The following is a 20,591-nucleotide window of genomic DNA, read 5'->3' as shown; positions in this document are numbered from 1 at the left end:
CCGTGTATCCCTACACAGCTCCAACTGGACTCCGTAGGTTATTTTGGGGAGGCAAGCAAGTTGGAAGGAGAAGTAGGAATTTGGGTCAGGAGAGCCAAGAGGAGTTGGAGGACAGAAGGAATGGATAAGATCAAAATATATTGTGTTTGTGTATGAAATTCTCTAAGAATGAAATCATCAGGAAAAAAGTTTAAAGAAGAAATTACAGGCTTATAAATTAAAACCTAAAAAGTCATCAGTCAAGAACAAATTCCTCATAAGACTATGTCCTAGGTAGTTTTTGTTTTGTCTTCGAGACATGGTTTCTCTGTACAGCCTTGACGGTCCTGGAACTGCAGACCAAGCTGGCCTCAAAAGCAGAGATCCACCTGCCTCTGCTTTCCAAGTGCTGGGATTAAAGGCATGTGCCACCACCACCCGGCCATGTCCCAGGTAGTTTTATGTCAACTTGATACAAGCTAGCATCATCTGAAAGGAGGGAACCTCAATTGAGAGAATGCCTTCATAAGATCCATCTGTAAGGCATTTTCTTAATTAGTGGTCATTGGAAGAGGACCCAGCCCATTGTGGGTAGTGTTGTCCTGGGCTAGTGGTCCTGGATTCTATAAGAAAGCAGGCTGAGCAAGGCCCTAAGAACAAGCCAGTAAGCAGCACTCCTCCATGACTTGTGTTAGCACCTACCTCCTTGCTTCTGCTCGGCTTAAGTTCCTGTCCTGACTTCCTCCAGTGATGAACAGTGCTGTGGAAGTGTGAGCCAAATAAACTCTTTCCTCCACAAGCTGGTTTTGGTCATGGTGTTTTATCACAGCAATAGAAACCTCAACTAAGACAGACTATTTTAATAACCAAAATGTAATATTTCCTAAATGATTCTGTGGACATAATCAAACAGACTGAAATTAAGTGTTTCTAGTTGTGTGAATTAATATCAAGATCATCAATTTGATTCCATTTGATCCACATGTCTGTTTTTATACCAATACTAAACTGTTTTTATTACAATAGCTCTAAAATAGCACTTGAAGTCAAGCACAGTGATGCCTCCGAAAGTTCCTTTATTGTACAGGATTGTTTTGGCTATCCTGAGTTTTTTGTTTCACCATACAAAGTTGAGGATTACTCTTTCAAAGTCTATAAAGAACTGTATTGGAATTTTGATGGGCATTGTATTGAATCTGTACATTGCTTTTGGTAAGATTGCCATTTTTATATGTCAATTCTACCTACCCAAGAGCATAAAAGATCTTTCCACTTTACTTTCTGGTGTCTTCTTTAATTTCTTTCTTCAAAGATTTAAAATTCTTGTTATACAGATTTTTCACTTACTTGGTTAGAGTTGACACAGGATATTTTATGTTATTTGTGGCTATTGTGAAGGATGATGTTTCTCTGATATCTTTCTCAGTCCATTTATCATCTGTGTAAAGGAGGGCTACTTTTTTTTTAGTTAATCTTGTATCCTGTCACATTACTGAAGGCATTTATCAGTTGCAGGAGTTCCTTGGTAGAATTACTGGGGTCACTTATGTATCATCTGCAAATAGCAAAAGACTTCTTCCTTTCCAATTTGTATCCCCTTAATCTCCTTTTGTTATCTTATTGCTCTAGCTAGAACTTCAAGTAGTATATTAAATAAATAATGGAGAGCGTGGACAGCTTTGTCTTGTTCCTGATTTTGGTGGAATGGTTTTGAGTTTCTCTCCATTTAATTTGATGCTGGCTGTTGGCTTGCTGTATATTGCCTTATACTATGCTTAAATATGTTCCTTGAATCCCTAATCGCTCCAAGACCTTTATCATGAAGAGGTTGAAGACTTTTCAGCATCTAATGAGATGATCATGTGGTTTTTTTCTTTCAGTTTGTTTATATGGTGGATGACATTGACAGATTTTCATATGTTGAACCATCCATGCATCTCTGGAATGAAGCTCACTTGATCATGGTGGATGATTTGTTTGTTGTGTGCTTGAATTCAGTTTGCCAGTATTTTATTGAGGGTTTTTTTTTGGGGGGGGGGTTATTGTTGTTGGTTTTGTTTTTGTTTGTTTTTTGTTTTTGTTTTGTGGGTTTTTTTTTTTCTGAGACAGGGTTTCTCTGCAGCTTTGGGACCTGTCCTGGAACTAGCTCTTGTATACCAGGCTGGCCTCAAATTCACAGAGATTCACCTGCCTCTGCCTCCCAAGTGCTGAGATTAAAGGTGTGAACCACCACTGCCTGGCTTTTATTGAGTATTTTTGCATCAATGTTCTTGAGAAAGATTGGTCTATAATTCTCTTAGTTTTATCTTTGTGTGGTTTGTGTATAAGGGTAACTGTAGCCTCATAAAAGGAGTTTGGTAATGTCACTTCTATTTCTATTGTGTGGAACAATTTGAGGTGTATTGGTATTAGCTCTTCTTTGAAATTCTGGTAGAAAGCTGTGCTGAAACCATCTGGCCCTGGGTTTTTGTTTGTTTGGGTTTTTGTTTTGTTTTGTTTGTTTGTTTGTTTTGCTTGGGAGTATTTTGATGACTGTCTCTATTTCCTTAAGGGTTATGGGCCTATTTAAATTGCTTATCAGGTCTTGATTTAATTTTAGTATGTGGTACCTGTCCAAAAAAGTGATCATTTCTTTTATATTCTCCAATTTTGTGGAATACAGGTTTTCTAAGTATGACCTAATGATTCTCTGTATTTCCTCAGTGTCTACTGTTACGACCCCCTTTTCATTTCTTATTTTGTTAGTTTGGATATTTCTTTTCTGTCTTTTGGTTAGTTTGGATAAGTATTTATCTTGTTGATTTTCTTAAAGAACCAACTCTTTGTCTCATTGATTCTTTGTATTTATCTCTTTGTTTCTATTTTATTGATTTCAGTTCTCAATTTGATTATTTCCTATCATCTACTCCTCCTGGGTGAGTCTGCTTCTTTTTGGTTTAGAGTTTTCAGATGTGCTGTTAAGTCACTAGTGTGAGCTGTCTCCACTTTCTTGATGTAGGCACTTAGTGCTATGACCTTTCCTCTTAGCACTGCTTTCATAGTGTCCCATAAGTCTGGGTGTGTTGTGCTTTCATTTTCACTGAATTCTAGAAAGTCTTTCATTTCTTTCTTTATTTCTTCCTTGACCTAATAATGATTCAATTGAACATTGTTCAATTTCCATGAGTTTGCAGGCTTTCTGTAATTACTATTGTTGAATTCTAACTTTAAGTCATGGTGATCTGATAAGATAGAGGGGGTTATTCCAATTTTTTTGTATCTGACAAGGTTTGCTTTCTTACCGAAAATGCAGTTAATTTTAAATTTTAGTGAGGTACCAGAAGAAAATATATTCTTTTGTGTTTGGGTGGAATCTTCTATAAATGTCTGTTAAGTCCATTTGAGTCATAACTGTTAGTTCCTTTATTTCTCTGTTACGTTTCTGGCTGGCTGGCCTGTCCAGTAGTGAGAGTTTAGTGTTGAAGTCTCCCACTATTAGTGTGTGGGGTTTGTGTGTGATCTAAGCTTTAGTAATGTTTCTTTTACAAATGTTGGTGCCCTTGTATTTGTCTGATTGTCCTCCATTGTGGGGCTGCAGAATGGGCATCCTGCACTGTGGGGCTGCAGAATAGGCAGATAGTGCACTTGATGGAGGAAGGTCATTGGTTAATTATAATAAAGAAACTGCTTGGCCTCATAGGTTAAAACATAGGTGGGTGGAGTAAACAGAACAGAATGCTGGGAGGAAGAGGAAGTGAGCTCAGACTCGACAGCTCTGCTCTCTGGAGCAGAGACGCCATGCTCCCCTCTCCCAGGCAGACGCGATGAAGCAAGCCGCCAGGATGGACGTAGGCTAGAATCTTCCCGGGGATGCGCACCCTGGGGTGCTACACAGAATATTAGAAATGGACTAGTCCAGGTGCAAAAGTTAGCCGAGAAGAGGCTAGATATAATGGACCAAGCAGTATTTAAAAGAATACAGTGTCTGTGTAATTATTTCGGGGCATAAGCTAGCAGGCGGCTGGGGTGCTGGGGACGCAGCCCCGCCGCTCCTATTACAACATGCACTCACCTTTCCCTGGGGAATAACGAGGCCTAGCAACGACTAGGAGAATACAGAGGCTCAAGAAGCCAGCACAACTCCTGGATAAATAGCTACATGCCATGAATGGCTACTGAGAGATGGAGGACCAGCTTTCCCCATGGATGAGCCGCCAGTATTATTGGATTTTAAGTTGTCAGCACTAAATACATGTACATGTGAGTAAGACTAAATGGACTCAAGGTTATAGATGGATGACAGGGAGGCACATACATACATACACATGCATGCATACAGTCACACATACATACATACATACATACATACATGCATGCATACAGTCACACATACATACATACACATGCATGCATACAGTCACACATACATACATACATACATGCATGCATACAGTCACACATACATACATACATGCATACAGTCACACATACGTACATACATACACATTTATATGTATTAATAAAGAAGAGGCCAAATTTGAGAGGGAGTGGGGTAGGGACATGGGAGGAGTTATAGAAAGGAGAGAGAGAAATAGAATTTGATGTGAAACAGTACTTATGTATGAAATTCTCAAAAAATATAATCTAAATAAAAAGGTAATTACAGAGAACTACATAAAATTAAGAAATACACAAGATCCAATGTTGAAATTCTGAATGAGTGCCAGGAAAGATCAATTTCTTTTAAAAGGCCATATCCAAGCACATTGTTAATAAGGCAAGATAACTCCACCCTCCCGGTGGGTTCTCCTGCTCTAGCGCGTGGCCACACTGGTGAAAATGCTTCTTTTGAAGTGGCTGCTCTTACTGAACTGCTGCTGTGTGTCACCTCCATCCCGGGAGAGAGGGAAGGAACAAGAACGCGGCCCTGACTTTAAAATGTCTACATGTTTTCAATGAGAAAAGGCTTCACCGAGAGAATAACCACCAGCATGACAGCACACATCTTAGAATATCAACATCAGGTTAAAAAAAAAAAAAATCCCAGCAGCAGAAGTTAATGGAGCATTCCCACACTCGTTCAAGGAAATCACTGCGCAGAGCTTGACATTACAAAGTGAAGGCAAAATAACACATTTCGGATTCAGAAGGGCTCAAAAGAGAAATTTCTACTGTCTACAGACCTTCATTAGTAGTGCTATTCGCCCGCGAAGAAGAAGAAACTTCGAAGTGGAAATGGGACTCAACTGACCAAGAAATTGATAAACTATATTCGGAAATGAACTGTATTGACTCTTAAAATAACGTAAGTCTGTGTTAGGACTTAAATTTTACCCAATAGTCCTACATGGTGCTGGCATCTAGTGGCCTGCAGAGACCATGAGACTTCATGCTGTCCATAAGGGACTGGGACTAATTAATAATTTTACATTTTAAAGGACACATACTTGTATTGAACTAATTAGAATTTAATGCAAAAATAATAGAAGATGCAAAGATGGAAACCACCACTGAGAAAATAAACTGACATGAAATCCAGAAAAAACAGAAACACATATATACTTTGGACTATGCGTATGTCTGTCTTCTGCTTGTATGTACTCAGGGTGCCCTCTGGGAAGAAGCAGTCACAGTTGTGATTAGAAGGTGGTTCTGGATAAATCAGAATGTTATATTGAGTCTCTATATCAAGTCTTTTATTTTGAGTATTTTATTCAACTTTCAGTGGAACACAATTTGCTGATCTTCACAGTAAGGAGTCCTCGGCTCTTCTAGCTCCGTGTCTGCAAACAGTCTGCTCCTCTGTTTCTCTTGCTTGCCTTCAGGTCTTTAAACATCCCTTCTAAGGTATGTGTAAACAGTTCACTTCACCTGTCAATGGAAACCAGGGCCGTGTGGGAATCAGGCGCGTTCATCAACCACTGATCTACATTTCCAACCTCAAACTCTTTTCTTCCCTAATATCCTAAGTCAAGACTGGATCGTTGTAAAGCCTCCTTTTGAGAATGATGTGTAACTCATCTGCATGTTAGATTGCAGTTATAGAAAAAATCTCATCTTATGAAGCCCAAGTATTCCTCATAAGATGCCAAGTTTCAGGACTCAGGAGGTAGCTCAGGTGTAGTGCTTGCCTAGTACACTGGGTTCAGTCTCCAACAGTGTGTAAAACTGGGGGTGATGGTGAATGCCTGCAGTCAGAAGGCAGAGGCAGAATTGGAAGTTCAGGATCATCATTGACTCCATAGTGTTTGAGAACAGCCCGAGTAGTGAGACAAAGAAAGGTTAAAGGGAAAAACAGAAAGGGAAAGGAAAAATGAAATAATTTACCAAATTTCTGTCAAAAGCATTCTTGTTCTACAACTCACAACGTAAAAGCCTCTCTTGTTTTATTAATCTTCACCACTCTCTTTGCACCCAAGTCCTCTTGTAGTTCCCAGAGGTCTTAATGTCACTCTGTATCTGGAGTACACTCTCCAGTGAGTTCTAATACAACCCCTACCTGCACAGTCATGTGGAATTCAGAGCTCCTCCCAGACATGAACGAACACAGCCATTCTCTGTGACTGGCTCTTCCCTGGATGGATTCCGCTAGTCTATCAAACAAATTTGAGTATGGGAGGAATGAAAAAGGCTCAGGAAAAGAAGGGAGGTGTAGTAAACAGTTTGGGGGTTAATCCTAGTTAAAGTTTCTACTCCTGTGATGAAACGCAATGACCAGAAGCAAGTTGGGGAGGAAAAGGTTTATTCTGCTTACACTTCCATAGCATTGTGCATCACTGAAGGAAGTCAGGATAGGAATTCAAATAGGGCAGGATTCTGGAGGCAGGAGCTGATGCAGAGGCCACGCTTACTGGTTTGCTTCCCCTGTCTCACTCAGCCTCCTCTCCTATAGAATGCAGGACCACCAGCCCAGGGATGGCTCCACTCACAGTGGGCTGGACCCTCTCCCATCAATCACTAACTCAAAAAATGTCTTACAGCTGGATCTAATGGAAGCATCTTCTCAATTGAGGTTCCCTCCTTTCAGATAGCTCTAGCTTGTGTATCAAGTTGACATAAGACTAGCCAGCACAGGGGTGCTGGGTGTCATGGTCATACCCAGAGATTTCCATGTCCAAAGAATAGAGAAAATTTTTTTTAAATACAGAAACATGACGAGCTCTTCCAATTTCTTGTGCAAAGCAATTTCAGTTGTGGAACTCAAGAGGAAATGGTTTTGTGTACCTTGGAGAAAAAGACTGCAGCTAGAATTTGACTTTTGAAAAAGCTCTTCTGTGCAAATTGGATCTTTGCTTTGTTCTAATTGAAAATGGAAAAAAAAAAAAAAAAACCTCCTGTTGGAAATACACGGTGGAACTCAGAGCCTGTAGCTTCACTCATGAGGTCGCTATAACAGTAGCATTTGTAAGGCTGCAGAAAGTAGAAAAACACAGATATTTTGTTTATAATATGAAATTTAGTTCATAAACTTTGATAGTGATTTTTTTGATGACAGAGAAAAGTCCACTTTCAATAGAACTAGTCCAGAAAAAAAAATACTCTGCCATTGTAAGGATTGCCTGCTTGCATTTTCAAAGCACAGGCATTGAAGTTTTGAAACTGGGAAAGATGTATCAGGTTCCCAACGCACCATATTGCAAAAAGATCAGAAAGGTTTACCGGGTTCCTGAGGCTATCCCATAATGAACAAAACAGAATGCATCACCCTTCGTAATCAATAGGATTCCAGCTTTTCTAGTTGTCTGAACAGATATTCTGAGAACCTGGAGTCAGCTGAAAAACTTGCCTGCTTTTCACATGTGTACGAAAATAAAGAGGAGACGTTTTGGATTTGTGTGTATTTAACCACACAGTCTGGGGAGGTGTGCCAGGCACAGCAGATGTCACCTACAGAGATCAAGACTTACTTTCTCATGGGAACGTGGCATGGGCCAAGGGACTCACTCCCCTTTTGTACCGTTCCACTCGTTGCATATAGAAACAGTTTATCACAAAGGAAAACATCAGATGCACCACGTTACTGTGGCATTTTTCTCATAGAAAAATAAAAACCATTGGAGACAACTTAAAAAGATCCAAGTAAAAATTTCAAAGGCGATGTTTATTTAGACCTTGTTGTATGAAACATAACACCTCTAACAAAATAACAGGCTCCAAAAAATATATCAAGAGGGAAAACATTTGCATTTACAATTTAAATGAAACTCTAGCTCTGTGTTTTCAACATGAGTTCAGTTTCGCCGTGATCATCTTCCAAGCCGTGTTCACCTTGATTTTGTCAGTGAACCCAAGTCTATTCCTTTGATTCAGTACAACTGCTCTCTTCAGAGCCCGTCAAATGCGGTGCTTCATTAATGGCCCCTTTTTAATCAGTCACCAAAACACCATCTGCAGGGAGCTGTCCTTCATCACTGCCATCAACCCTGAAGTCTCTGTTTCTCTGGCCTCTCATTGAGCTATTAAGTATGATAAGCATTAGTTATCAGCAATTTAGTTCTATTATGTGATAATGTGAAAAACACGATGTGGTTTTATCATAGACATTTATAAGAACAACTTAAAGTGCCTTCTTTCAGGAACTTGCAATCAGCCAGGGTTACAGTGGTTTGATGGCCTTGCTGGAGCAGCTGAAGGACTTGTATCCAAGATGGCTCCTCTGTGTGCTAAGCACAGTAGTACTAGCTAGCTTTGGGGCTGAGCCCAGAACCTTGTGTATACTAGATGAGCTCTCTACCAATGACCTATAGTCCCAGCTCCTGTTCTGCCTTACTATTTTATTTTGTTTCTGTTTGGGTGGGTTTGTTGTTGTTGTTGTTTTCTTCTTCTTTAGACCTTGCAGTTGCAATCCTTCCTTAGTAGCCCAAGTGCTAGGATTACAGGATTCTGCCACAATCCCTGGTGCTAGGTTTTGATGACAGGCTCCATTGCTCTCCACGGGGCAAACTGAGCACCCTTGAAACATGGCAACCATCAAAAGTGACCCAAGAAAGCAAGGCTGAAGCCATAGTTTCCTGACTTTTATTGTATTATCCAGAAGTCACAAGCTTTCATTTCTACCACATTCTGTTCCTTAGAAGAAGAACGCTAAATTTAGCCTGTAGTCAGGGGAAATTTGGTTCTACCTTTTGAAAAGACAGATGCCAAGTGATTTGTGGACATATTTTTAAATCACCCCAGGAGAAAGCTTAAGTATATACTCATGAAGAACAGATTAAATGAAGTATGGCTATTATGTCCTAAGACTTTTATGCCATATACTTCACTTGGAGGGGGCGGGAGGGAGGTCATAATACATACTCATAATAAGATTTTAATTTTCTGTGTATTTATTTACTTGATCAACATAATGCATGTCAAAGAACCATTTTTTTATTTTAAGTTTTAAATATAGATATGGTTGAAAGATGATCTGTATGCTGCTCATTCCCCATGACCTCTTGAGGTGAATGTAGTTAGACATCAGTATGTATATATGTAGTTATCAATAATGTGGGCGTGTGTATATACTGGCAGATAATACCAGATAAGAAACATAAACTGAACAGAATGACAAACTGGTCCCTCCTTTATAAGGGGCACCCACACATGCATTCTATACCCACATACGCAAATACAAAAGAAATGCAGAAATTGTGATATCTAAAGAGTCAGAACAACAATAAGAAAAACAAGTTTCTGTATTTTTATCTATAACTTGAATTCCATAAGTACATCTTTTCATTTTAATTGTCACATTTTTATGTTAAAGAAAATAAAAACAAATTAATATAAAAAAACAAAGGCAACAAAATAAGCAAAGAATATGAAGAACTAGTTTTCAGAATTCAATAAGAATATCGTTGGGAGGCTGGAGAGATGGCTCAGTGGTTAAGAACACTGGCTGCTCTTCCAAAGGACGTGGACTCAGTTTCCCACACACATATGGCAACTCACAACTGTCTGTAACTCCATTTCCAGAAGATCTGACACCTTCACATCAATGCACATAAAATAAATTTTTTTTTTAATTTTTGAGACAGGGTTTCTCTGTAGTTTTTGGTTCCTGTCCTGGAACTAGCTCTTGTAGCCCAGGCTGGCCTCGAACTCGCAGAGATCCACCTGCCTCTGCCTCCCGAGTGTTGGGATTAAAAGCATGTGCCACCACTGCCCGGCAATAATTTTTTTTAAAAGAGTCAATAAAGGGAAAAATACAAGTATATAGTCAGACTTTCTTTGGACTGCCAGCTCCTGAATAATGGCACAGAGGAGACTTTCTATTAGTTATGAAAACTTGACCTTAGCTTAGGCTTATTCCCAACTAACTCTTAAAACTTAAATAAATCCATTTATATTAATCTGTGTTCTGCCACGTGGCTTGTTATCTCTCCTCAGTACCATACGTCAGACTTCCTCTGACCCTGGCTGGAAAATTTTCCATGCCTCAGATTCTTTCCCAGAATTCCTATCTCTCCCCAGAAGTCCCACCTATCCTCTTCCTGCCCAGCTATTGGCTGTTCAGCTCTTTGTTAAACCAATCAGAAAGTGACTTAGGCAAATGAGGAAGGACATAGACACATCTTCACAGTGTAAAAAATTATTATCCCAACATAATAATGTTTTACAAATAGGCTGGCTTCAAACTCATAGTGATCCTTTTGCCTCTGCTTCCCAAGCCTAGAATTAAAGGCATGTGCCGCTCTGCCTGGCTCAAAAACATTTTTACTGTTCAATTTCACTCACAGGAAAGAAAAAAACATGAAATCAAAACTATGCAGTGACCACTTTTCACTCCATGTGATAGTTTACTCTAAAGTCAGATACATAGTGTTTTAGGACAAAACGCAACTTTCGAAGTTGTGAAGACTGTAAATAGAAGCCTGTAGGACATTTGGCAATGGCTAACAAAACTTCACGATGCTCACACCCTTTGACTCAGTTCTCCTTCTAGAAATTTATCTTCAGATATATGCAAACAGCATATGCCCAGGGTGTGACAAATAATACTCAAAACTTAGATTAGCCTAAATGTCCTTTAACAGAAGTAAAATAAATGATAATAAATCTACACCATACACTATGTTGCAGCTGAAGTTAGTAAGAATATATGAGCATATATGAATTCAATGACACATTAAGCATAAAGTAACACAGAACACCTTGCACATTATGCTTGGACTTTAAAAACTGAAGGATGAGCATTCATGTTTCCTTATTGGTGCGGGAGAACTGTCTGTATTTTGTCAATCATGTTTTAAATAAATGCTGATTGGCCAGGCAGGGACTATAGGTGGGAAAATCAGACAGGAAATAAAAATGATGTAATGAGAACAAAAAAAATCTAAAAAGGAGAAAGTTGATTCCTCCCACTCCTGCCTAGACCACCAAAGCAGCAGGATGTGATCTGCCCCCACTGAAAAAAGGTACTAAACCACATGACTAACATAGATCAAAAAAATGGGTTAATCAAGATGTAAGAGTTAGCCAATGAGAAGCTAAAGCTAATGGGCCAATCAGCTTATAATTTATGGAGACCTATGTGTGATTTTCTTTGGGGCTAAACAGTTGTAGGGTACCAGGAGGGACAAAAACCCCAACAAGCAGGCCCCACTCATGTTACACCTTATAAATGCTGTCATTCTCAGTATCTGAAAGGAATATATTCCTGACAGTAACAGAAACTTACCACTAGTAAGATGCAAAGCTGGCTGACTATGGGACAAAGTACAGGGACTTCATTCTGCACATCCGTGTTTCTTTGGGCCCATGTTAATACATTGCTTACTAAAATCAGGTAGCGTGAGATGATAATGTTGCCATGTGTTGGGCATCCTGTTCTTTGTGTTATTTAATTCATGTTTTGTAGCTGAAGACACTGAGACCCACATACCAAGGAGAACAGCTAAAGTCTCCAGTCAGCAGAGGAGCTGTGGTCCCAAGCAGGGTGCACCAGATGCTTTGCCATTTGGCAGCTGGACAATGAGTACAGTGATGCTCATGTTAGGTGTGGTCATTCTCCAGGGGAGTCAGAAACTGCCAGTAAAAGAAGCAACCTTTTCCAGCAGCACTGTCTGGAGACCGCACAAACTAACTACATCCATACAGTCATTAAAAACCCAGTAAGATTATTGTTGGAGACATGGGTTCTAACCTGACTCTATGCTCCCACTACTTTTAATTTCTCAGACCTTCATGTCGACATAGAAGGAAGTGCCTGCCTCATGTTGAAATCCATACCCATTCAGCAATTCAATCCACCTGAAACACCATTATTTCTCCAGTATTTCTGGGTTGACTTTTTCGCTAACTTCAAATCAAGAGATTTATTTGTGTGCCTTCCCCAAGCGGTGATGGCGCATAGCATCTTCACCTTTGCCCCCTAGAGAGGGAAAATTTCTAATACATTTAAGACATCAATGGTTCAAGCCAGCCTGATAGAGATGGCAAGTTCCAGGCCAGCACCCTGTCTCAAACAAAGTCAACATGACTGTTGGCTACCCAATCCCACAACAAGGCTCTTCTCTTACTGGCATGCAACTACACAAGCTGCATCCTCAGTCTCTTGCCTGATGGTCACTTCTGAGAGCCTGGTACCTAGCCACCTCTCCATTCACCCATCCATCCATTCATTCATTCATTCATCCAAAGTACCACTAACTCATCGCCAACTGCCCAGAGTATTTACAACAAGATAGCAGGTGTCTCATAGCTAGCTATCAAGCAGCCTTGAAGGTCTTTGAGGACAGACCCCTCCCCTTCATCAGCAGTAGCTTGTAAAAGCCAGGACTGAGAGAAGAGTGCTTTTATTAAAGCTTAGAAGAACAGGCTGTGACTACGTGGGAAGGGGAGAACTAGTGGAGGAGGGGGGAATAGGAGAGCATAATGGAGATTAAACAGATCAAAATATATTATATACGTGTATGAAAATGTCACCAATGAATTCCATTATGTATGGTATGTGTTAATTTAAAAAAAAAATAATAACAATAATAACAGGATCTGAGTCAGACTCTTGACCTGAGTAGAAAGAAACACAACATCCTGTCCAGCCTAAGATTGGAAGTTTCCTGCAAGAAGACAGGAATACCACCTTCTCTTAACAGCTGGGCGTGGTGGCATGCTCTTTTAATGCCAGCAGAACACAAAGAAAGACTAATCTCTATGAGAAGGAAGCAGCCTGATTTACACGGTGACTTCAGGCCAGCCAGGCAGACAGAGTGAGTCACTGTCTCAAAACAAAGCTGGGTCGATGTGTTGAAGTACCACGTGTGAAGTTTGAAGTGTGCTGAGCTGGCCTGGCCCATCACTGGCCTTGGGAGAGTTGCCCCTCCCCCACCACCAGAGAGCTGACCCCGCCCCTCACTGGCCCTGGGATAAAGGCATAGGAAAGCTGGCCTCACCCCTTACCACAGAGTGGGAGAGCTGAATCCACCCCTTACCTGAGGGGTGGTCCCAGAGACCAGGATTGACCAATTCAGAGACCACCCAGGCTTCCGTTGGCACACCCCGTCTGTGACTTGTTGAAGTTCCTGTGGAACTGGTCCTGTGGAACCATAGCCACGGGATCGCCATGACTCAGAGCAACAGCAGGATATACGAGAGGAGTTTCCTTGAGGGCCCAGCATTGATGGTGTACCAGAAGAGGCCGTGAGCCTGACCAACAACACATTCCACAATAAACATTTGGAAGTGAAGTCTGTTTGGACAAAGGGATGTCCTGCCTGACACACAGCAGCTCCCAGTGCCCCTGAGACAAATGAAGAGGTGGTGAAGAGCTGGGAAAGACGGAGGAGCCAAGAGCTTTTTTTGTTTTTGTTTGGGCTTTGGTTTGGTTTTTCTTTTTTTGTAACCTTTATTAATTCTTTGTAGATTTCACATCATGCATTCTGACCTCCCGTATCTCCCCACCCCCTCACATCCTCCCTCTGCCTTTGCAACCTCCCTGCAAAACAAAACCAAATTTAAAAGAGAAACAAAAACAAAGAAACAAGAGAGAGAGAGAGAGAAGAATCTTGTCATGTAAGCTATAGTGTGACCCTGACTTACATGGTTTACCTTTAGTCCATTATCTTTACTTAAATGTGTTCACTGCCATGAGTTCTTGGTCTACCTAGAGGCCTCTGGGGGCCACGTGGTTTTTTGTTAATCCCCCACAGGCATACCTGTAGTAGGACTTTTTCATCAGAACTGTTTGCTCTCCAATAACAACACGGAGACTTATTATTAATTATGAAAGCTTAGCCAATAGCTTAGACTCGTTTCTAACTAGCTCCTACAATTTAAATTAACCCATACATTTTAATCTACGTTCTTTTATGTGACTTGGGTATCTTTACTTTGTAATGCCCATGCCGCATCTCCTGGTAACTCTGCCCTTCTCAGAACTCTCTCTGTCCAGAAGTCCCGCCTACTCCTCCTGCCTACCTAGTGGTCATTTGGCTTTTGATTAAACCATTCACAGTGACACATCTTTACACAGTGTAAAGGAATATTCCACAACACATGCCCAGCCTCTACCTCTAGCTAAGTAATCTCTCGCAGGAATACCTGGAGCCTTGTCTCTTTGGTGATTCTGAATCCTGTCAAGTTGCCATATGGACCATCACACGTGCGTTGGCACAGTGTTCCATTGTTCACTCTCATCCCTAAGGGTGCTCCTCTTTCTCCTAGCAAACTCTAAGTGTCTTCTCGACTAAATTCAGTGGGTCTCATCTAAATTCCTTAGATGGTGGTCAAAAAGACTGGGGAGCTGAGGGGAGTTCAGAGTGGAAGTCTCACAACAAAAGGACTTCAAGTCAATAGTAAGAAATCACATTACAGCGGGAGTCAATGTCTATCTAGGAGGTGAGGAACTCCAGACCAAGCCCCACCCCCATGCTCCAAGTCCACTCGTCACAACAAAGCCCATTATTAAAGACACAGACAGTAAGATGGAGGTTTGAGTTTGGGTTGAATGGCTCGTTCCTCAGATTCCAACTCGTTTTACATCCAGGACAATGACTGTCTGGGGGATCATAATCCATTTGTTCTGTCACCTCAGTCAACAAATTCTAAAATCCTAAGCTTAATTTAAAAAAAAAAACGCACAGAAAAAAGCTTCCCTGCTTCTAATTAAAACATTATCTCTGTAATAGGTGAACACAAAGCCTCCAAATGTCCTTCCCATTTAAAAATCCCTTTATCAACTGTTTGACAGAGAGCAAAGAAATTTACACAGCCCTGAGGCAAGACAGTGAAAACCTATTACTGTCCTGTGTGCACAGTGGCAAATAGCTGTTGATCCTGTGTTTAAGCACAGATTCAAGGAGTAAGTCTGAAATGGGCCATATTAGCTACTGAATACTAACAGGAGATATTGAGTATCTTTCCCAGAATTAAAACACTGAGTCTGATATTAACAATAGCATGACCCATTTTGTTACCTTAATGCCAAAGTCACACAATATCAGAAAGAAAGAAAATATGCATGCTCTCCCTCCTACGTAGTCTAGTCAATAATGCATATGCAAACAGATGCATATGCAGGTAAACTATAAGATGAAGAAAAGGGAACAAGAAAGCTTAAATATGAGGGGATGCAGGCAATGGATTATGAAAATATGGGCATGAATTATGAAAGGGGATACAGAACTAACTGCTTCTCTAATTCTGACATGGAGTTTTCATCTTTAGTGGTGAATAAGTTCATAAAAATATATTCAATAGCGAAAATGTACAGACCAATATAAGGCTATATAGCTTCCACTCCAAATGGCTATTTCAACTGCAAAGATGTTCACTGAGATGTAAAGACTTTTGGGTCTGGTTAATTTTGGTGCACGATTTTTTTGCAAGTTTTCCATACTAAAGTGATGGAGGAAGGTCATTGGCTAATAAAGGAACTGCCCTGGCCCATTTTATTGGTTAGAGGATAGGTGGGAGGAGAAAACAGGACAGAACGCTGGGAGGAAGAGGAAGTGAGGTCAGAGTCTCGACCGCTCTGCTCTCGGGAGCAGATGCCTGAGAGAGACGCCATGCCCCGCTCCCGGGATGAAGCTCCAACCCAGGATGGACTAGGCTAGAATCTCCCCGGTAAGCACACCTTGGGGTGCTACACACAGATGATTAGAAATGGGCTAAATTAATATGTGAGAATTAGCCTAGAAGAGAATGGGCCAAGCAGTGTTTAAATGAATACAGTTTGTGTGTTGTTATTTCGGGCATAAGCTAGCCGGGCAGGCAGCTGGGGTGTTGGGGACGCAGCCCCGCCGCCCCTATTACTACACTAAAGTTTACTTAAAATCTTTGCAAAGCAAGTTTACCGAACAAGAACTTCCAAACTGTATAGGTTTCACTGGGTACAATTTGCCCATGGTTTCAATTTCCCTTAGCATCTCTGGCCAAGGGTCAACAGAAATCCTCTTATTTTAATCCTAACTACCAATGTCAACTCTCAGGTCACACAATATGTGTCACACAACAAACATACCTGTGTGTGTATGTATAGGTTACAGAATGGCTACAATGAGTTAAAGTGACCAGAGCTGAGACCCAACTGGGGGCAATCGGACAGCTGGTAGGGGTGCAGAGGGAATCTCTCTGGGAACTGGATCATGAAGTCCACTAGAGTCCAGCCAACACGTAGGACTGAATTGAGCAGCAGAAGTCAAGGAAGACAGGAAAAACAGCAAGACAGCATCTGTACAGACAAATGGACAACAGGAAGGATGGCAATGTGTGTAGATCCCATCAACAATGGCAGACCAAGTCAAACTGAAGTCCCTAGGATTGTCAGGAGTTTCATGTTTGTTGGTCCCTTAATACCCATACCAGACTGATGAATGAGAAGCTTGAGGAGACCATCACCATCATAGCAACCGTGTCTGACTTCTTATGGAATCCGGGTAAGGACCTCATGCTTGCACTCAAATGAGAGACAACGATGCTTAAAGGTGGACTTTCCTGAAGAAAATTTGTCACAAGCATTTTGGTGTTTGGTTTTGTTTTGATTATTGGTTGGTTGGTTGGTTTGGTTGGTTTGGGCTCTCATGTAGCCCAGGCTGGCCTTTAATTTGCTATGAAACCAAGCATCATCTGAACTTCTGCTCCTCCCTACCTTCATTTCCTAAGTACTAGATTTATAGACATGTCACCAGGCCCAATTTTATGTGGGGCATGGGACTGAACCCAGGACTTTATCCATGCTAGATAAGCACCCTGACAACTGAACGGCATCCCCATCCCCAAACAATGTTTTGTTTTGTTGCTTTGTTTTTTAAGAAGAAACAAAAATAGATGAGAGGAACAGAGCAAATCCCAAGTGAACTATTAAATTAATGTGTTTTGTCCAAGTCCAGTGCTAAGTTCACAACAATGATAAGAAAACTAAACACAAGACAACTGAAATATTACCAGCTGTCAATGCCTTTGAAAGCCAAGGGGGACTAAACAACAGCCAGCAAGGCTTTGAGAACAGCAAGTTCAGTCACAATGCGAATATCCACTCTTGGAATGGGAAATGACAAGGAGAACTGATGGCTTTGTTCTTGTTCTACCACCCAAAAGGCCTGCAGTCAAAACTACCTCCTTTCTTAGGGTTTAAATGCGTGCAAACTGAAGCCAGGGTTGAGAGAGAGAGCTAGAGAGGGAAGAAGAATCACATTATGTGGTGTTTAAGAACAGTGGGATTAAATTTTGAATCTGTTGATCAACAGAAAAAATTCAGTCAATAGTAATGTATCACTAAGATATGTAAGTTTCAAATATTTTAACTCGAAAGGTGAAGATCAGTGAGGTGATGACGTAATAATGAGCTTGCTTTAGTGATACCTAGTGAGTGTTAGATGGTTAAAAACTTAGAGGCTCAAAGGTCATTATAAATGGATCCCTCCTAGGGGCTGGAGAGATGGCTCAGCAGTTAAGAGCATTGCCTGCTCTTTCAGAGGTCCTGAGTTCAATTCCCGGCAACCACATGGTGGCTCACAACCATCTCTAATGAGGTCTGGTACTCTCTTCTGGCCTGCAGGCATATACACAGACAGAATATTGTATACATAATAAGTAAATAAATAAATATTTTTTAAAAATGGATCCCTCCTACATAATCAGCTTTTGGACACCCCTCCCCTGCATCACTAATCTTAAGGGGATAGTATCAGGGTTGCCTCTCCCTAAATTGAAAACCATCACCTCACAGAAAGGCCCAAGCATCACTGTCAGCCCTAGGATGTAAAGACAAAAAGAACAAATGAACCATGCCATCTGTTTTGGGCTATGCGTGTTTATTTCTTCCTATATTAGACACACAGACAACTTGGCTCTACTGGTAGCTAGAAGAAATTCTAAATGTCCAATATGCATAGCATAATTATCACTTTTATTTTACTAAATATAATTTTCCTAGTACACATTACCATTTTATCTGGCCATTTAGCTACTGGTAATGATTCTTTCCGAATCACGCCCACCACCTGAAGATTTTCTATCTCGTGTTCCTTTGGACCCTTGCAAAAACAATATAGAATGCCTGCAGAGTAAAATTAGTCCTCAACTTAATTATCTTGCAGCCTATTTTCCGAGTTTAATTAACTTTGCTGAGTGGCTTCCACTGCAGAGAGGACAAGGCTCATTCCGTATTATTTAGAGTCATAATTTCTCTTCTCCCTCAGCTTCAAGGACACCACAAGCTACCTCCAGTCTTAATTGCCATCACAAATGCAGAGATATGAGGCCGGAAAAACAGTTAGGCCTAAAATTAAGAGTGTGTTGCGCTGCATACTAACACAGGGATGGCAAGCTATGCCGGGTCGATCTCTAATCCCTGCTAGATTCTCAATGCAATGGCAGGAAGTATTGATGTCCTTAAGCAAATTCGGGCTACAGATCAAATCCTCGCTATTGTAGATTGGGCTTTTTTCAGCAATGGAATTCGGGCCCGAGGCAACAGGCTTTATGAGCTAAAACACAACCATTTACATTGAAGATGTTCCCACCTCTGTATCCACATACAGTTCCTCTGAGCTGAGAAGACCAGATGGGGCAGGATGCTCTTTATCTTGTCTGACCATCTTCACAGTAGTGGAGTGGAGAAGGGTTGCTGGAGAATAGCTGATTAGAAGCAGACCAAGCTGTTTCGTGATCTCTGCAGCGCTAAGTTACTGTCTAGAAACCTTGATGTTCCTACTACTGGTTGATGCTTTAGCAATGTGTCAGTGCAAAACACTGCTCTCACACCCAAGGAAATAAATTAGTTTATTCCGAGTCAAGTGGCCATGGCCTGAGACCCTCAAGCTACAATCCTGTGCATACCCCCCTCACACCCAAAAAATAAAGATCCCTACATGGAAGCAATTACATGAACTATACAGTTACAGAAGAAAAGGGAGCCATCAATCAAGGCATTCTTGAGGTACATTTGTGAGAGCATCAGGCAGGCACATTATGACAGCTAAGGAAAGCAAACACATAGGTTTCGGATGTTATTTGGTGCCATTCTTAGCTTCTGGGTTGGTGGAAGCTACTGATCTGCTAGACTGATATATTCCAAAGGTTGACCCTGATGCTTGAAAGAATAATATATCAGGCATGGATAGAAGGGGGGGGAGGGAGGAGGAAAGAGAGAGAGAGAGAGAGAGAGAGAGAGAGACTATTAAGAAGGCTAAAGACAGCCCAAGATAATTTGGTTCTGAATTTACATTCCAAATCTCTACAGTTCTCATCAGTCCATTGACCTTGTAGAATCTTTAACATGGCTTCTCAGGAAACTTCAGTTCACAAAATAAGTCCTGCCAAAGAACACAGCCATGGACCTCTAACATGCTGGTGTGTTTAAGAGTGGCAAGGAAGAGTTATAAACAATAAAATGGACTTGGAAGAAGAGACCTTGTGTTAAAACACAGGTCAGAAATACCCTACCTAGAGGAAAGGTTGTGAGGAACTCAAGCATGCTGCAAAGAAAACTAAACAGAAGAGGCCAGGAAACAAGGACAGGAACAGGAAGCAGCCGGGAATTCAGTTGGAAATTGCAAGAAGAAGTCAGAATCTCTACAAGAATCTGACAAAAACAGAGAAGAACCCAAAAAGACAGCAGGCTAGCCCCCAGGCCACCCTCTAGTCTCAAAGTCATTCTTCTGCCTTTGCTCCTGTCAGAGGCTGGGATCCACTGAACATTGGTACCGGAGGACACCAAGTACCTTTCTGATCCCACCGAGTCCACTGCTGACCGTCTATTTGGTCATTCACTTTTCTTGTTGATTCAGTCATAGAGCTGCAATTCTCCTTGGTTCAAAGCGGAGCTTGCAATTGTCTGTGAAATAGGGAAGGCAAGAGGCTGTCTTATCTCACTACCACCCTTGCTCTGTGTCATCCCTCCTCAGGCCTTTTTGAGCCAACCACTCCAAGTATCTCTTCTACTCCAACTTATCATTAAGCTGTCATCATCTAAAAGAGAGATGGATAGAAAGATACAGAGATGGCTATAGAGACAGAATAAGGGTGACTTCAGTCATGGCGGATGAACAGCTGTCTCAGCAGCTCTGCTGACCTATGTTGTGAACCACGCATGCTCTCTCACCACAGAGAGGCACTGGCAGCCCGTGCTAAGCTGCTTGGCCTGAGGAACCTTCCAGAAAAGAGTTTAGTGAATATACTCATCCTCTTTTGTCCAGAAAATTGCCAAG

This window comes from Microtus oregoni, unplaced genomic scaffold, assembly GCF_018167655.1.
Source record: "Microtus oregoni isolate MIOR12 unplaced genomic scaffold, Mior012 000069F_ref0000032, whole genome shotgun sequence".
NCBI classification, from domain to species: domain Eukaryota; kingdom Metazoa; phylum Chordata; class Mammalia; order Rodentia; family Cricetidae; genus Microtus; species Microtus oregoni.
This window is presented reverse-complemented; position numbering follows the sequence as displayed.